Below are 19,293 nucleotides of genomic sequence, written 5' to 3' on the forward strand. Positions count from 1 at the left end.
GGGCCTCGGTTTAGGGGTACATAGGTATTTTATGGGTGTTAGTGTACTTTAGAGCACAGTAGTTAACAGCTTTATATTCACGCGTTAGCCCATAAAGCTCTTCACTACTGACTTTTTTTGTCGGTATGAGTCTTGTCGGTAGAGGGTCTTCCGCTCACTTCTCCCAAGACTCCAAATACCGGCGTTAGGCAGATCCCATTGAAAAGATAGGATACGCAATTGGCGTAAGGGGATCTGCGGTAGCCTTTAATCGTGGTAGGGAAGTGAGCGGTAGACCCTTTCCTGGCTGACTATAAATACCAGCGGGCGGTAAAAAGCAGCGTTAGGACCCCTTAACGCTGCTTTTGACGGCTAACACAGAACTCTAAATCTAGGTGTAAGAAACTTAAATACAATGAAATTATTATCAGAATTTTCATATGATTGCAAGTAATTGTTTGGATATTAGGTAAAATTATACAAAATTGTTAATTGCACATTTCTTCTTTTGTTATTATTATTTAAGTGATAAAAACAACACCTTTTAAATACAGACAGTCATCATTAGGCTGACCACTTTGCCGCTTTAAAAAGGGACACATATGAAAAATACATATGTCAGGGTTCTTATAACAGAACATTATTCAAAGCATTTCTTTAAAAAGCCCTGACATATGTTTTTTTCATATGTTTCCCTTTTTAAAGCGGCAATATGGTCAGCCTAGTCATCATTAATATGGAAACAATTACCTGCAGTGATTAGAAAAGGACAGAAGAGTCACATGGCCCAATATTGTTGGAAATATTTTGGTATAAAATATGTGATGAGTACACTCACATATGATAGGACACCCCTAGTGGTGTAGATGGAGCGATCTGGGGTCAATAGCAGTCACCCAGAAGACTGATTTCCAGTGGATGTAATGTGATGTAACACAAAGCACAAAAGGGGTGCCTATATGGCCTAGTATTGCTGGTGCATATGGGTAGTATAAATAAATGAAATTCACTCACATTTGGTGGAGCACCTACCTTGGTGCTACAGAGGGAAGCTGGGGTCAATATAGTCACCCAGTAGACTTAACACCGGATAACATAATCCTTTTTACTAAGCCTGATGAAACAGCCACTGGTTGGCCGAGAAACGCGTTGCTAATATTTTTAATCTTTTAACTAAAGTAAGTTTTATAACTTACCACTTGCTGCCTGTTTGTTTTCTACCATCTTTACTTTAAATCTGCGATTGGACCACTGAGAGTTTCTGATTTCCGGTGTTAAGTCTACTGGGTGACTATATTGACCCCAGCTTGCCTCTGTAGCACCAAGGGAGGTGCTCCACCAAATGTGAGTGAATTTCATTTATTTATACTACCCATTTGCACCAGCAATACTAGGCCATATAGGCACCCCTTTTGTGCTTTGTGTTGTATTCTACAGATCACATTACATCCACTGGAAGTCAGTCTTCTGGGTGACTGCTATTGACCCCAGATCGCTCCATCTACACCACTAGGGGTGTCCTATCATATGTGAGTGTACTCATCACATATTTTATACCAAAATATTTCCAACAATATTGGGCCATGTGGCGCTTCTGTCCTCTTCTAATCACAGCAGATTACTGATCCTGGGTCACGGCCTTGATCCTCTACAGATAGCTGCCTTGATTGTGCCACCTTATTCACCTCACTGATACCATCTTTTTCTAATCTATATGTACATCATTTATTGCTGTGTACTTTGAGGATTTATCTGTTATCTTTTTCTGTTTTTTATGTATCTCATTTAATACTGTACACTTTGATTTATTATTAGCACTAATACTCATCCCACTATTGACTTAGTGTTACAATTGCCCACCAACTATTACTCTACACATTGAGGGCACCCCCTATTATTATTTACCATGGAAACAATTAGTTGCAATGGTTTATATTTGCATTGGCCACATCTATTCAGCTTCTGTGTAGGTTTGCAGAAACATCTGCAACACTCTAGGTCACTGGTTTTCAAACCTGTCCTCCCTAACACACCACATTTGAGGATATCTGAACTGGAGCACAGGTGAAATAATTTGCTGATTTAGTAAACATGGTTATTTTACCTGCTCTCATCCAAGTTAATCCTGAAAATCTTGCCAGTTGGGGAGACCTAAGGACAGGTTTGAAAACCAGTGCTCTAGGTAAAGTCAGAGAAAAGACTGTTTCTTTAGAGAAACAGAAAAAGGTCAGTAGTATGCTGCATATGCTTTAGCCCTTTTCCCTTTGATATATTATATATATTAAAATGGCAACCATAAATTTACAATATGAGTTAAAGGGACAGTAAAGTCAAAATTAAATATTCATGATTCAGATAGAGCAAGCAATTTTAAACAACTTTCCAGTTTACATCTATTATTATATTTGCTTTGTTCCTTTGATGTCCTTTGTTGAAGTGTAAAGCTGGGTAGGCTCAGGAGTGTGCACGTGTCTTTACCACTCTATGGCTGCAGTATATGCAACTATTTATAACATTTCTATAAACACTATTGCAAACACTGCTACCAGATGGCTAAATAAAACAACGTGAATGCTCCTGAGCCTACCTAGCTTTACACTTCAACAAAGGACATCAAGGGAACAAAGCAAATGTGATAATAGATGTAAACTGGAAAGTTGTTAAAAAACATAAATTATGCTTACCAGATAATATCATTTCCTTCTGTATAAGGAGAGTCCACAGTTTCATTCCTTACTGTTGGGAAATACTGAACCTGGCCACCAGGAGGAGGCAAAGACACCCCAGCCAAAGGCTTAAATACCTCCCCCACTTCCCCTATCCCCCAGTCATTCTGCCGGGGGAACAAGGAACAGTAGGAGAAATATCAGAGTATAAAAGGTGCCAGAAAAGAAATATAAATTTAGGGGGCCGCCCATCGGAGAACACGGGCGGGGGCCGTGGACTCTCCTTATACAGAAGGAAATTAAATTATCTGGTAAGCATAATTTATGTTTTCCTTCTTAATATAAGGAGAGTCCACGGCATCATTCCTTACTGTTGGTAAACTTATACCCAAGCTCTAGAGGACACTGAATAATAAAGGGAGGGACAAAAAGAGAGGTGAACCCTAATCTGAGGGCACCACAGACTGCAAAACCTTTCTCTGGAAGGCTGCTTCAGCTGAAGCAAAAACATCAAACTTGTAAAATTTGGAAAAAGTGTGTAAGGACGACCAGGTAGCCGCTTTACAAATCTGATCCATAGAGGCCTCGTTCTTAAAGGCCCAAGAGGAAGCCATTGCTCTAGTAGAATGAGCCGTAATTCTCTGAGGAGGTTTATGTCCCGCTGTCTCATAAGCTAAGCGGATAAGACTCCTCAACCAAAAAGATAAGGAAGTCAAAGAGACCTTCTGACCCTTACGCTTCCCAGAATAGACAACAAACAAGGAAGAAGTTTGTCTAAAATCCTTAGTAGCCTGAAGATAAAACTTCAAGGCACGAACCATGTCCAAATTATGAAGTAAACGTTCCTTCGAAGAAGAAGGATTAGGACACAAAGAAGGGACCACAATTTCAGAAGAGGGCCAAGCCTTCCGAGTATTGTAGATTGCTCGAAGTTCTAGAATGTTGATCAGAAGGAAGCGTTCCTCCTGAGACCACAGGCCCTGTGCCTTCTTGGCACAACAAATAGCTCCCCATCCTAACAGATTCGCGTCCGTAGTCACAATCTCCCAGGATGGTCTTAGAAAGGATGTCCCTCGGGACAGATGATCTAGACAAAGCCACCATGAAAGCGATTCTCTCGACCAGCTGTCCAGGGAAATCTGTTAAGACAGATCCGAATGATCGCCGTTCCACTGCCTCAGCATGCACAGCTGTAACGGTCTGAGACAGAACCTGGCAAAGGGAATTATGTCCCTGCTGGACACCATGAGACCAATTACCTCCAAACACTGAGCCACAGATGGCCTTAAGGAGGTCCGGAGGGCAAGACATGCCGAAGCTAGCTTCCAAACGTCTCTGGTCGGTTAGAAATATCCTCATGGATATAGAGTCTATTATAGTACTCAGGAATTCTACCCTGGTGCTTGGAATAAGAGAACTCTTTATTCTAAGTTTATCTTCCATCCATGAGATCGAAGAAGAGAGAGAAGAGATACCGAAAGGTCCTCTGCTAGACAAAAAGATGGTGCTTGAACCAGAATTTCGTCCAAGTAGGGAGCTACTGCTATACCTTGGGTTCTGGTGAAGGCAAGGAGAGTCCCTAGAACCTTTGTAAAGATTCGTAGAGCAGTAGCTAGACCAAACGGAAGCGCAATGTAAACCTTAGGAACTGTACGTGGTCCCTGTGGATTGGAACGTGAAGGTAGGCATCTTTCAGATCTATAATGGTCATGAACTGTCCTTCCTGAACTAGAGGAAGGATGGACCTCATTGTCTCCATCTTGAACGAGGGGACATTTAGAAACTTGTTAAAGCACTTAAGCTCCAGAATCGGGCGGAAAGTTCCCTCCTTCTTTGGGACCACGAAGAGGTTTAAATAGTATCCCAAACCTCTTTCTGCGATAGGAACCGGGACAATGACCCCTAATAAGGACAGATCCTGCATGCACCCCAGAAAGACTTCCCTCTGATGTGCAAGAGTGACCTGGTCACAGAGAGGGCGCTCAAAAAGCTAACAAAATATGAAATATATAACAAAGTATCACAAACAATTTGGAACAATTTAAAACAATGAAAAACCTGTAAGGCTAATATAGGAAGTCCTATTGCAAATAGTGAGAGTAGTATGAATGTCCTTGCAATGATTCTTTAGAGTGATGGTTTCTGATTCGGCCCCCTGTAACCGTGGATATAATGGAGTCCAGGCCTGGACCAAATAAAATATTTCCCTTAAAGGGGAAGGAAAGAAGTATAGACTTAGAAGTCATGTCCGCAGACCAGAACTTCAACCAGAGCGCCCAACGGGTCTGTACTGAGAAACCAGAGATCTTAGCATTCAGGTGAATAATCTGCATGTTTGCATCACAGATAAAAGAATTAGCAATTTTCAATGCTTTAATTCTTTCTTGGATAACATTAAGGGGACCCTCCACCTCGATCAAATCCACTAAGGATTTTCTCCAGTAAGCCGCAGCTCCAGCAACCGAGGCAACAGCCGCTGCCAGTTGAAATAAGTATCCTGTATGCTGAAACAGAGTCCGGGACCGGGAATAATTTTTTTAAAGGCAGACAAAGGGGAAAAAGAAGATCATGTTCTATCCCACTTGTTCTTAACAATGTTCGCCATCTTTACAGGTATAGGAAAAGTTAGCGGAGCTACCCAGTCCTAGTACACTCTGTCTAATTAAGGGATCAAAGGTTCATCAGGAAACTTGGCCTCCTGAACCTCTAATGTCGGCAGAACCTCCTTTAGAAGAAAACATAAGTGTTCAATTTTAAATCTAAAGGCTGGCTCCTCCACAGACGGAGTCCTAGAGGTAGCAGACTCTGATCCAGAAAGTTCACCCTCTGAAGACTCAGAGTGTGACCCATCCTTGGATACTTGTGAGGCAGACAAGTCTAATAAATCACTGGATGTCCCCTGGACCGGAGAGCTATGTTTAACCTTTCGCTTGCACTTGGCAGGGCGAGGTAAAGCACTAAGAGCCTCAGACACCGCCGTCTTTAACTACGCGGTAACGTCTGATGGTAAAAGGCTTAATTTCAGACGGAGGATTAGGCGTGCTATGCGAAGCTGCATGTGATGATGGAGATGACTGACGGGTATGCACCTCACGGGTGGCAAGTCCTCGGAGGTGGACAGCTCAGTAGTACTAAAGGGGTTAACCTTCTTAGACATAATAACCTTGTTGATGCATATGGAACATAGCTGGGAGGGCAGGCATTCCAAGGCCTCCTCACAATATAGACAGGTATTACTATTAGGAATAGAGGGAGTACCCTCAAGCATATCAGAATCCTCCATTGCTTGCGCTAACAACAGTAGGACACTGCTAGGAATTGTTAGCATGACTAGCGCCATCTTGTTCTTCGCTGCCACTTTGTCTTAGGCATCCATCTTGTCTAATGAATCTTTTATTATAGTGGTTTATTATGTAGTAAGAAATATGCTAATGTTAGGGAGACTTGCATAGCTAGAATAGCCCTGAGAATGACCCTGATGATGTGCTTGGATGCATTGTTATCTCTACAAGATGTCAAACGGCTTTGATTTGTGCTGGGCTATGAGGCCCAGAGTAACTGTTATCTGAAGTTAGGTATGTCTGTAGAAATGACTCACTAACACTCCTTTTCTTCCAATTATATTTTAAATGAGTTTCTTTGTTCTTGCAGAAATACTATGTGAGATGATGTAGTTATTAATACGTCACTTGTTAACCCGATATGCTGTAACTCTTGGCTATCAGAAGTGCCTTTCAACTTGCAATAAACAGAATAGCTTTTGGAATCATAGCTGTGTGGTCTGAAATCTATTCTCGTGGATATCCTAAACAAATAATGTATTCATTTCCAGATGATATGGTGTGTGCCCGGCCAAGCCCTGACTGACATGCCCCCCTCTGAAAAAAACATCTAACAATTCTGGTGTCAGCTCGTGGGATTCGCAGTTGGTAAGTAGATTAGTGTTTTTTTAAGCTACTTTCCCTCTGTGAAACTGAACCTAAATGTAGTTGGTTTTATTTTTGTAATAGGTGTTGGTAATATATGATAAAGGGTTAAAAGGGATTCCTGCAGTAAAGAAAGAAGCAGGGTTTGTGTGAAGGTTTGAAGTCCTGTCGGCACTTGTGATAATCCCTCAAGACAGGTTAATAGTCCTGTGCTAGTTTATAATAGTTTATATAGTAAGCGCGCAAGATTGTGATAAGTGGGTTTGAGTGTGTTGAAGTTGTCCATATCCATTACTTTTTGTTACCTATCACTATTTGTTTGCTTGCTTGCTTTTATTGCTATAAAATTGTGCTGTGCTTAGAAAACATTAAGTGGCTATGCATTTTATTATTGTTGCTATTATTGTGCTGTGGAAATGGGGTCTGCTTATAGATAATAATGCACAGAGAAGATTACATATTTAATGTCTACAAAAGGGTTAACAGTTTCTGTTAAAGACAGAAACATTTCAAGCAGAGAGACATCCACTCGAGAAAGTGAGGGGGATCTTAAAAAAAGCTGTCAGTAAGCACTGTTGTGTAGATTCAAAGAGAAAACTCTGTGTTAAAGAATGTTGAGGGCAAAGAAGGGGGGCCACCGAGCACACACACAGATCAGAGAATAGAAAAAAACTGTTACAGCAGCTCCGTTTGTAAAACTCTTTCTCTGCAGTAATGAAAAGGAAATTTTGTATATTTTGATGTGTCATGTGTGATGTGTCTGTTTATTACGTGTCAAAGAGTTGCTTAGATAAAAAAAATAACAAAATAAAATAAAAAAAGAACAGAGGATGTTTTTATCCTGTTTGAAATGTGTTTTTCTCAATTTGTGGGGAAATGGCCATTGTCTGCAAATTCGGACACTTGCAAATACATTTTAAATTTGGTGCAAAGTTAATCTTATAGTATTTTTATGTGTCTTTGGTATGTTATGAAATATATGTTTTCCTGAGAAGGAAGAATTCTGGTATGCGAAATGAGCTTGTGTGTGTGTGTGTATCGCTGTAAAAATGTTTCTTTTTGTTTCTTAGCTGGGGAATCAGACGTTGTAAGGATGTATTAATAGCAGTTTTAGTTTAAGTGATAATTGTTGTATGCAAATATAAAAAAACTGTCCACCTGTTGCGGCATATAAATATTGTTTTTTTGCAAGGGAACTAATTAAGGGAGTTGTGAATGTGCGGATGATTGAGTGACCTTTGGTCATGTTCGGGTAAATAAAAAAAAAAAAAGAGATTAACATTGTATTTGCAAGATCTGTGCACAGCGTTAGTGATAAAATATTGTTATAGGCTGTATATCATTAAATTTATCTACAAGTATTTGGGTCCATTTCTGTTGCAAGTAAATTAATTCAGTAGAAGTTTTAATATACATGGGTGTTACGTGATAAATGGTTAGTCCTTAAAGGGACAGTACACTGTAACATAGGTTTGATATTAAGGTATTTTCAATGGCTTGTTATACAAGCTGAATAGTTTAAAATGTAGGAGAAGTTGCATTTGCAAGTTTGTGTATATATGTAGTAAATTGCAATGGGTTGAATTTCGGATGATCCTTATCTTATATTTGTCTGTAAAACCGAAGCTTAGGGCTTAGACAGAGCAATAGAAAATTGTCATTTTATTTTTATAGGACCAGTTCACTCATGTGAAAGGAGTTCATGAGCAGCAATAACACTGTATTAGTAGTTTGCAAAATATATTTTTTGAGACCTTTCTTTGTATGATTCTTTTTAAATCTGCCGTTTAGATAGCAGATATTCACACAGTGTAACTTAATTCTCTCTGTAATGCAAGCTGAACTAATAAGTTGTCTACAATCTTGGTGTTGCGATCTGTGAGACTAAAAAAACAAACAAAAAAAAAAACAAAAAACAGAGGAGTCAAAATATTTAAAGGGATACAGGCAAACTGATATAAAATCTGGGATTTTAAGGAAATATTTATAGAGAAGACAATGAGGTTTACTGTAAGCCTAAAACTAGTATATTTAACTGTGTCAGCAGTTTCAATTAAAGATAATTTTTTAATTTGGGTAAAATGTCCCTTTAACTGGCCTGCATCCCACTGTGAGTGTGTTGTTATGCTTGCTTAGGCTATTTAATGAACGTCGGTTGTTGTTATAAGTAAGGCCAATGGATCATTGGGAACAATTTAAAGGGGACATTTTATTATTATTCTTTAGTAGAAAGCTTATTTTTTTTGTTATATACATTTGTTACATTTGGCTAAAGAGCTGCAGAATGGTGAATATCAAATTACAAACAAAGTTAACTCAAATAACTGTGTTGTTATTAAAATTTTGGTTATGTAAAAGTCTAGACTGGATTCTAGAGTTTTTCACAAATTATTTGTGCCACACCTGATTTATTTAACAGTGGATTTGCATGGTGCATGCGAGCAGGAGTTATATAGAACAGTGGGTGTATCATTATTATCTGATCTTCCCAATATAGGATACTTAGGTGTTTGTGTGTTCCTTTGTAAATTTATGGTTAGGGATTTTATTTGTAAATATGCAACTGGAGTTTATTGAGCATCTGCAGTGATTGCATCATTAGTATGATCTTATAGTATTGTGCATAGTAGAATTTGCAAACCAGGGTATAGATGGTTCTTTTAGGATTTTAATTATTTGTAGTGTTTTGCGAGTGCTGTGTTTTTAGTGAATGTCAGTATATGTGTTGAATTTCAGGTTAATTGTGGTTGTTTAAAGTTTGTGTCGGCTGTTAATGTTTTGTTTTGTGGAATGGACAAGTGGTTTTAACTGTTTTCTAAGAGATTGTTATGTTTTTCTCTTCTGTGACTGCGTGGGGAAGCGTGCTATATGAATGGCATATTGAGTAGTAAGGTGTATTTGATTTTGCTTGCTATTGAGAATAGTATTCTGCATGCATGAGTGGAGTGCATGATTTGTCTTTTAGTTTATTTTTATAGTGTGTTTGCGTGCCACATGGGGTGTTTCACGCAAACAAGGGGGAAATATTGATGAGTATCTTTGTGTGAGTTAGGTGATTATTATTGTAAGTATTTTAAGTAAGAAAGTGAACCTAAAATGTTTTATTTTATTTTGTTCTTAACACAATATTTGTATTTGCAGGATGAGATCATGCAGCTTTATCCAGAGATTAAAGACAGAACTGAATTATTTTTGAGTTTTCCATATTTAGGTAAAATCTGTACAGATAAAATTCCATAAGTGCACTCTTCCAAAGATTGAAGATTGAATGCAAGTAAACCTTATAAAGAGAAAAAATTAAGATAAAAGACCTTTTGTCAAGCTTGTTTTAACCACCATACTGCAGTAAAAGTTGCTGAACTATCTTTGGATCCATTCTTTGCATTGCATGCTGGTACCAGCCCCAGAACTGGACTCTGAGTAATCCATGACTGTTTCCTCTGATGTGTGTTGTCAGAACATAAAGACTATCCTTCTCTGGACTGTGCCTTGCCGGTTGATATTGAGGACCTGTTATGCTGTTACAGGGTCAACCACTTAAATTAGGGGAGTATTGTTTTAACTAGTTTACTTATATTTCTTGTTTTGTATGCTCTTGTATTGGCGTTATTTTCTGTTGATCATATTAGTTATAAGAAGTCATATAGTTTTGTCTACAGAAAAGCATGCCTTATTGGTATTAGTGCAAATTGTAGTTTATGTACTTAAACAAAGTAACCCTTCAGATAAGCGTCACTCTAAACCTTGCAGTATTGCAACCTATTGAATGGCCCACTGAGTATAAAAAATATGTTTGCACCTTTATAGTTTAAAGAAAATGCTGCAATATATCAGAATATTTTAGACCCTTCACCCTATGGAACATAATGAGGACATGTCTCAGCTAGGTTATATTAATCATACAGAGAAATATTTATTTAGGGAGCAGCATAATTATAGTTTATGAAAGTAAACGTATTTTTCCCTTTTATTAATTGGTATGGTATCTGCAATTTGAATTTGGTAATTCCAGATGTTTGTCAAAGAAAGGATTTATCTTACCATAAAGATGTGTTTACCTTTAAGAGATTTTGTAGTTTTAAATAATGTTATGATTGTATTCTTTCCTCATACACGAGTGTGAGAGAATTTAGGTTGCATAAAATAATTAGTAAACTAGTAGTGTTTACATCAGATGAGATTGTTGACTATTAGGATCATAGTTGGAGAATTATAAACATTATAGATAGTAGCTGTGCAGAATAAAGCAACACTAGGTTCTTTTATTTCTAGTAGTTCCAAGTAACCATGTAAAGAGATTCATTTTTTTAAAGAAAATATTTTTTTTGACTGTTTTATTTTTTTCATTTTTGCTACAGGGCAGGCCTTAGCATAAGTTTTAGCATAGCCATTCAGCCTCTTGATGAAGTCTAGCAGTTTAAACTTGCTTAGTATTCATGAAGTATCGTTTAAATTGTATAGAGAAGCTGTGAATTATTCTCTGTAAAGTATCAATGTATTTAGTTTGTATTATATATCAACAATGTTTTTTCTTGGTTTTAAATGACATAGGATGAGTTAAGCTAAAGGAATTGTGATGCTTAAAAAAAGATGAAAGAAGTTTTATTTGGACATAATTGTGATTGTATTGGGGTGTGTACTCATCTTGTGCTGTTTATGTTCCCTTCTTAGACTCCTTGTGACTCGAGTGTCTGCTTGCTATGGGGATCCACTGGCTGCCTTGTCTACCCCATGAACAAACCATCAGATTTACAGCATCTCCCTGCGGAAGAACACTGGATAAGCAACCCTACTGCAAATGAACTGTATTAAAGCAAAGTGTCTGAGAAAGGTGGAGCGCTCTAAGAGGACAAAGACTGTTCTTAAAGTGATCAGAGGCCACCTAGAGACAGTTGTGCTGTTACCATGTCATGCTTTACTGTGGAGAAAGAACTGTTGGACATATTGGGGGGGGTGCTAGCAATGCAGGTGGAGAAATAAAAGATGCAGCGTTGTTTGGGGGTAGATGGGGGGCTGGTTGGGTCTTTGTGCAGATAGACCGGTAGTTTTGGGGATGCTGGAAGTTAGACGGAGAGTATTGGAGAGGCCGCACCTATGTGCAGTGACAAATTGTGCCCTATAGGCCTATAAAATTATACCACGACATGTGAATATTTTGCTCTATAGTATTCTCACATAGAGTCCTGTTACCGTAGTATTAAGCTTATACTGTTGTTAAAGGCTTTACTAATTTTCTGTGCCTGTCTATTTTTATGTTATTCTGTTAAAATAAAAGGGTGGTATGTTAGGAATTGTTAGCATGATTAGTGCCATCTTGTTCTTCTACGCCATTTTGTCTTAGGCATCCATCTTGTCTAATGAATCTTTTATTATAGTGGTTTATTATGTAGTAAGAAATATGCTGATGTTAGCGAGACTTGCATAGCTAGAATAGCTCTGAGAATGACCCTGAAAATGCGCTTGGATGCAATGTTATCACTACAAGATGTCAAACGGCTTTGATTTGTGCTGGGCTATGAGGCCCAGAGTTACTGTTATCTGAAGTTAGGTATGTCTGTAGAAATCACTCCCTAACACTCCTTTTCTTCCAATTATATTTTAAATGAATTTCTTTGTTCTTGCAGAAATACTATGTGAGATGATGTAATTATTAACACGTCACTTGTTAACCCGATATGCTGTAACTCTTGGCTATCAGAAGTGCCTTTCAACTTGCAATAAACAGAATAGCTTTTGGAATCATAGCTGCGTAGTCTGAAATCTATTCTCGTGGATATCCTGAACAAATAATGTATTCATTTCCAGCTAATATGGTGTGTGCCCGGCCAAGCCCTGACTGACACGCCCCCCCTGAAAACAATATCTAACAGACACAGAATAAATTATCTTTTTATTTCTCATAAAACGGCACCTTTATACTCCCAATGAACTCCTCCTTGACCCAGGCAAACGGGGAAACAAACGTCTTCTCCGACAGCTAGCTCGATCAGGAAAGAGAAAACAAAAGTGTGACCGCACCTGCTATGAGAAAAAGGGTGCCAAGCTTCAAGCTGCACAGCGTTCAAAGTAAAAGTAAAAACCTGTATGTTCCATTACCGCATAACAACAGTCTATGAGACTAAACAAATCTCACAGCATAAAATCAAAGTATCACATTTGATTAAACCTCACTGTTCAAAAACCTCCCTCAGGAGATATTAACCCACGATTCTATTAAGATAAAAGGAGCCACACTGTGACTTACCAGAATCCGTGCTGTGGAACAAAAACACAGCCTCTCAAGTGTGACAGTCTGTAGCATCGCTCCTGACATGGACTTGAGTGAAGAAAAAGCAGACAGTGAAACTCGTCAACACTGATAGTTTAAGGAGCTGTTAGCAGTCTGGATGGGTTCGCAGGAAGACTCTCCCTGCATCTCCAGACTCTAACTTTCATCAATGCTCTCACTGAGAGGCTGACATGACTACCTAAAACTCGAGTCCCATATCGAAGGGCATATACCCCTCCTGAGAAACAACTCCGAAAATCTTCTGACACTTCTCTGCCATCCTTCTGTAACAAAAGGCAAAGAATGACTGGGGGATAGGGGAAGTGGTAGAGGTATATAAGCCTTTGGCTGGGGTGTCTTTGCCTCCTCCTCGTGGCCAGGTTCAGTATTTCCCAACAGTAAGGAATGCAGCCATGGACTCTCCTTATATTAAGAAGGAAATTACATGTTCTTTCCAATCCAGTTTTTTAATTTTTACTTTGTTGTCCCTTTAACATACTGCTACTTGTCACCTTGTCACCATTTATTTGAAACTGAAGATTCTGCTTTTCCTCTTATGAGATCCATCACTACAAAAAAGCCTGTTTAAAAGAGCCAAGGTCACAGGTTCAAATCCCGGCAGGGCCGACTCAGCCCTTCATCCAAATGAGTACCATAAAATTGGGTAATGATAACAACTATTACTATTCAGCTGCCGATTTGTTTATTTCTGAGAGCGAGCACTGAAAAATCGCATTGAGTCCCACTGGGAGAAAGGCGCTATATAAATACTAGTTATTGTTATTGTCATCCCATTTCCCCCTAGGTTGCAGGGGGGAAATTATAGACTTTTCCCATTGCCCATCCCCACAATCGGACTCAGTGGTGGCTTCTGATCTTCTTCTTACCCCCTGATTTGTAGATGACCATGCTGCAAAGACAAGAGTCAGTTTTACCCTCAGATCTTTAGCGCTTTGCTAATTAAAATAGATTTATTTTTTTTGGAATGTTAACTGAGCAGTTGAAAAAATAAATCAAGACCAAATACATATTGCTCTGCTTGAAACATTTTACTATTATATTTACGGAATAAATTACATTTACAGACTCAAATCACCTTAACGATTGAGATAGATGGTTTTTCATTACATTATACTAAATCGAATCAAATCAAGCTAACCAAACTTATACCTGATCGGTCATAGGAGTATATGAAACTAACATTTTTCTTTCTTTCACGCTTCAGATAAAGTATGCAGTTTGAAAAGACTGTTTCCCTTTACTTCTGTTAAGTTTACTTTGTTCTCACTGTATCATTTATTTAAAAGCAGGTTGGTAGGCTCAGGAGCATCCACATGTCTGAAGGATTACATGGCAGCAGTTTTGCAAGAAAACTTTTCACAATGATATACATTTGCAAGAGTTCTAGATGACAGCAATGTTTACTGCCATGTAGTTTTCCAGACACGTACACAACACCTACCTAGGTATGCTAATCAACAAAGAATACTGTGAGAATGGAGCAAATTTGAAAATAGAAGTAAATTGGATTTTTTTTTAAATTGCATGCTCTGAGGCCAAATTATCAAATGTCTGTCGGACCTGGTATTGAGGTGAGATGTGGAGCAAAATTTTGCTCTCTGCTCACTTTTTTCCGGCTAACGCCAGGTTTAGAAAAACCTGTAATACCAGCGTTGTCTTAAGTGAGCGGTGAGAAAAAAAGGCTTGTTAGCACCGCAAGCCTTACCGACAAAAACTCGTAATCTAGCCGTATGGTATTGTAATATAAATTGTTAAATTATTTGGACGAATTAGATACAACATTTGTATGAAACTATTGTAATTCTATTTATAAGTTAACATATATTTGTTATCCTTGTCATTTTTTGGGAACTTTTTTTTTTTATTATTATTCTCTTTTCCTATAAGTTGTCTTAAAAATGTGGGTTTTTCTATTCCCATTAGAATTGGAAGTGCATACTATAGACTACACAAGCATAAACTGGTTATATTCTGTGCAATAGACTAGATTCACAGACACTTGTGAGGCCACAGGGGGGGTCTTGTTGAAAAGATGAGATCATGCTTAAAATTCATTGGACATTGCTTCATCTATATTTTCCACAGTTTAAGTGGGTGTTGCTGCCATTAATATCTATAGTACGTGAGATGCCCAATATATGATATCTTGCACATGAAACAAAAAGCGTTATTAATTACAACTACAACAAGCAGGAACTACCCTGGCAAAATGGTTTATGTAAATGTTTGTAAATGTACCATATTCCCATCTGCTTTGTTAATGTAACATAGTCTCACTAGATAGAACAAGAGGTGTCTTCAGGGATTGGTTGTGGCACACTAGAGGCATCAGGAATGTCGAAACTTGTATACAGAGGGTTAGCCACTACTCCTACCCATCTAGATTGTAAGTTCCCACGGGAACAGGGCCCTCAATTCCCCCTTTGTTTGTTTAATTTTGTCCGTTGTCTTATATTGTATAGTATCACTGTTGTACTTTTATCTTTGTACCCATGGACGGTGCTGCGGAATCTGTTGGCACTTTATAAGTAAATAATAATACTGTAGGAAAAGGCTGGCCGCCACATTGCATTATACTCACACATATGCTAACGGTAACTACTCAAAATAAAATTAGACCATAATCACAATCTTATTTAAAATTTACATAGGAAAATGGTTATTATTAATTAAATTAATTTCACTGTATATACTTTTCAAAATTATTCAATAAATTACTGGGCCAGATGCAGGTACTTAGGGGGAAAAAATGCAAAATGCGTCTGATAATGATGATGGAATCTCTACCCAAAGGACTTTGTGCTTAAAAGGCTTTGAATGATTTAAAAAGAATAAATCCTGTTTTTAGTAAAATTATTTTTGTGGGGCAAATGTTATTTGATATGCCTCACTCCTGCAGGTTAATTAGCGAGTGTTCCTATCGCTAACATCTATAGTTGCGTGAAGTGCCCAATACATGCAATGACGACCTATTGCTGAGCGGTTAAAACAATTGTAGCAAGTTTGGAAACCTACTTAAAACACAGTTGATGTAAAAGTTTGTAAGAATAAAATATTTGCATATCTGGAATTTCAAGGGCATAGTCGGCCTTTTTTAACACCAAGCATGTGGAATGCATAAAGTCTCTATTGCGCTTGTGAAGTATCTCATGTTACGGTTGTGTCTTTCTGTTACAAAACTGACAAAGTTGTCTTGACTTTTTTCTTTTTTTTAGACTTTTAATAATTGGTTGTGCATTAATAATAATTGGCTCTCAATAGCACAACCACTTGGTATAGGGTACAGATAGGATTGCATGATTGGCTCTCAATAGCACAACCACTTGGTATAGGGTACAGATAGGGTTGCATGATTGGCTCTCAATAGCACAACCACTTGGTATAGGGTACAGATAGGGTTGCATGATTGGCTCTCAATAGCACAACCACTTGGTATAGGGTACAGATAGGGTTGCATGATTGGCTCTCAATAGCACAACTACTTGGTATAGGGTACAGATAGGGTTGCATGATTGGCTCTCAATAGCACAACCACTTGGTATAGGGTACAGATAGGGTTGCATGATTGGCTCTCAATAGCACAACCACTTGGTATACGGTACAGATAGGGTTGCATGATTGGCTCTCAATAGCACAACCACTTGGTATAGGGTACATATAGGGTTGCCAGGTGTCCAGTATTTTAGCAATCTATCCTGTAAAATCTTCACAAAAATACTGGACACACAAGTCCCTGAGTGTTAAATGTTAAAGGCCACATATGCCTCAATGCATTACAAATTTGGAGCAGAAAGAAGCTAAGGAAAGTCAAGAGGGTTAAATCTCTACTGATCACATGTGTTGCTGGCAACTAAAGTGGTACAATTTTTGACCAGGCTGTAAAAAAAAAATGTCCGGTAAGATAAAGATTGGGGTCTAAGGTAAAGCTTTGATGGGGGGCTTTGTGTGGTCCCTCAGACCATCGTGCCCAGTCACCTACAGATTGTCCAATATTTTTTGGAGGACAGCTGGCAACCTTAAGTACAGACACAATTTTTTTACTATAAACTGATTGGTCAAATATAAAGTATCCCTTGCTTATGGCCCAAGAACCACCAGGGATAAAGTTACCCCCGGGTTAACATAGGCCGCGTTCGGGCAGAGCTTACTCCCAGGTCTGGCACATATGCAGTGGTGATGACGTGGTGCTGTGGATACGTCGCCAGTTAGGGAGCTTTGACAAAACGCCCCCATCGCAATGTCCCACGTCACCACGCATTGACAGAATAGTAGGCATACACAAAGGGATCTGCATAGTAGAGACACTTCTAATTGCATGCAATATTTCTAATACCTTTTTAAGTATTAGAAATATTGCATGCAAATAGAAACGTCTCACATATGAATTATATATGTGTAATCCATTATCGTGTAGCAGATCCCTGTGTGCATGCAAACGTTTATTATTAGCTCCCTTACTTGTGAAAGTATTATTCAATTTACAACACTTATTTATATAAATATATATTAATAAGTGTTGTAAATTTAATAATACTTTCACAAATCGTGATAATAAATAATGCAGACATGATTAACTTTTACATTATTGTAAACATGGCAGCCTCCCTGAGCAACACGTGTGTATGTATATAAATATACTGTATTTATATATAAATATATATACACACATGTTGCTCATGGAGGCTGCCATGTTTACAAGCGTCTGAGCTTGCTCTGAAAAGTCCCAGCTCTACCAGCACGCTGGGACTTGCGTCATCAGAGCTCTGAGGGAACTGCCAGCGCCTCACTGTCAAGTGTTCACAGAATGCTCCAAGCGAGTCCCAGTTTGCTTGGAGCGCTTGCCTAACGTGGCCATAGTAACATAATAGATGAGGTTGAAAAAAGACAGAATTCCATCGAGTTAAACCTATACAAATCTTAAAGGGACAGTCTAGTCTGGAGCCATTATCTAAGCCAGTGGGTTCTTTTTACAGTCTTGTGGGGGTGACTGGGACAGGACTCCAGAGCATTGTGCTGCACAAGCCATAAGCTGCTTGCTTCAAATATGTCTGCAGCCACAGTAGCAAATAAACTTTTCCCAGCCCTGAACCCGGCAACATTTTATTCTTCACGGAGGACTTGAAAGAGAAGAGCTGAGTAAGTATTATGAGGCAGAGGCATAGAAAATGTGTATAACGCTCCAGGACATACAGGCCCATTTATCAAGCTCCGTACGTCACAAAGACCGCTGCTTCATAACCCTGTCCGCCTGCTCTGAGTAGGCGGACAGGAATCACCGGAAATCAACCCGATCGAATACGATCGGGTTGATTGACACCTCCCTGCTGGCGGCCGATTGGCCGCGAGTCAGCAGGGGGCGGCGTTGCACCAGCAGCTCTTGTGAGCTGCTGGTGCAATGTTAAATGCGGAGAGCGTATTGCTCTCCGCATTTAGCGAGGTCTTGCGGACCTGATTCGCAGTGTCGGATCAGGTCCGCAAGCCCTTTGATAAATGGGCCCCAGAGTCTCTGATATGAGCAAGGGACCCCTCTAAAAGTAAGTAGTGGAATTGGGGAAATGTTTTCTTTCTAATGGATCACATAAATCAATAAATTAACCTGCATTAATACTAGCGCTTTTTTTGTTGTAATAATGTAATGGGAGAGACAACCAGGGGTGGGTCAACACCATGACATTTTGACATGCAGTAAATACCCAGTGAAATAGTGGGAATGGAACTATATCTTACTGTTTTCTTTTTCTTTTCTTACTCGCTATCCCTTTACAACTGCCCTTGCACTGTATACACTTTTGGAGATTGGACATAGAAAAGTCTTAACCTTGAAATATTGGTTAGCTGACACATTTGAGGGTGGGGGGTAATTAAATAATGAATGGGGAGTATAACATTCCCCTAGTGCCTCCTTAGAACCACATGGTGACTAAAGCCCATGGTATTGTCTGGGGCTTATTGGCAACATAATACTTACATATGCCAAACAACAATATTAAGGCATATTGTCTGTTTTAGAGGGTAGCACACTGCACGCCTACTGACTTGTGGTATGTGATTCATGTGCTAATATTAAAAAACCCATTGAACTTTTTCAGCTTTTCTTAACCCAAATATTTAAGAGGCTGAGATTTGTTCCCCTACCTTATACTTTTACATGATGATGTAACAATTTAGGGGAAATTGATGGTGGGATTTGTGGAACAGTGCAATGCACAGCCAGTGTGTCAGTAATAAGATTTTGTTTACAGAGGAATATGTGTGTGTGTGAAATGATAGATATATCACTATTATGCAATTCCACACTTACTATTTGTGTACAGATATTCTACATACCCATACATTAAAGTGTATAGATAGCCATAATTATTATGCAGCTCAGCATGTGCTTTTATATATATATATATATATATATATATATATATGTGTGTGTGTGTGCATA

The 19,293-nt window shown here is 38.7% G+C and overlaps 1 protein-coding gene and 1 long non-coding RNA gene across 2 annotated transcripts in view; one reads left to right on the forward strand and one right to left on the reverse strand.

The window, feature by feature from the left end:
• The window catches only part of LOC128663872 (uncharacterized), a 53,916-nt gene extending 47,399 nt beyond the window's left edge, over window positions 1-6,517 (forward strand). Inside the window, exon 3 of the long non-coding RNA XR_008402906.1 lies at window positions 6,478-6,517. This is a non-coding gene — a long non-coding RNA (uncharacterized LOC128663872). The remainder of the gene's footprint in view (window positions 1-6,477) is intronic.
• DLG4 (discs large MAGUK scaffold protein 4) overlaps window positions 1-19,293 on the reverse strand; it is a 403,179-nt gene that overhangs the window by 311,790 nt on the left and 72,096 nt on the right. The window lies entirely within an intron of this gene.

Source organism: Bombina bombina, chromosome 6 (genome assembly GCF_027579735.1).
Source record: "Bombina bombina isolate aBomBom1 chromosome 6, aBomBom1.pri, whole genome shotgun sequence".
NCBI classification, from domain to species: domain Eukaryota; kingdom Metazoa; phylum Chordata; class Amphibia; order Anura; family Bombinatoridae; genus Bombina; species Bombina bombina.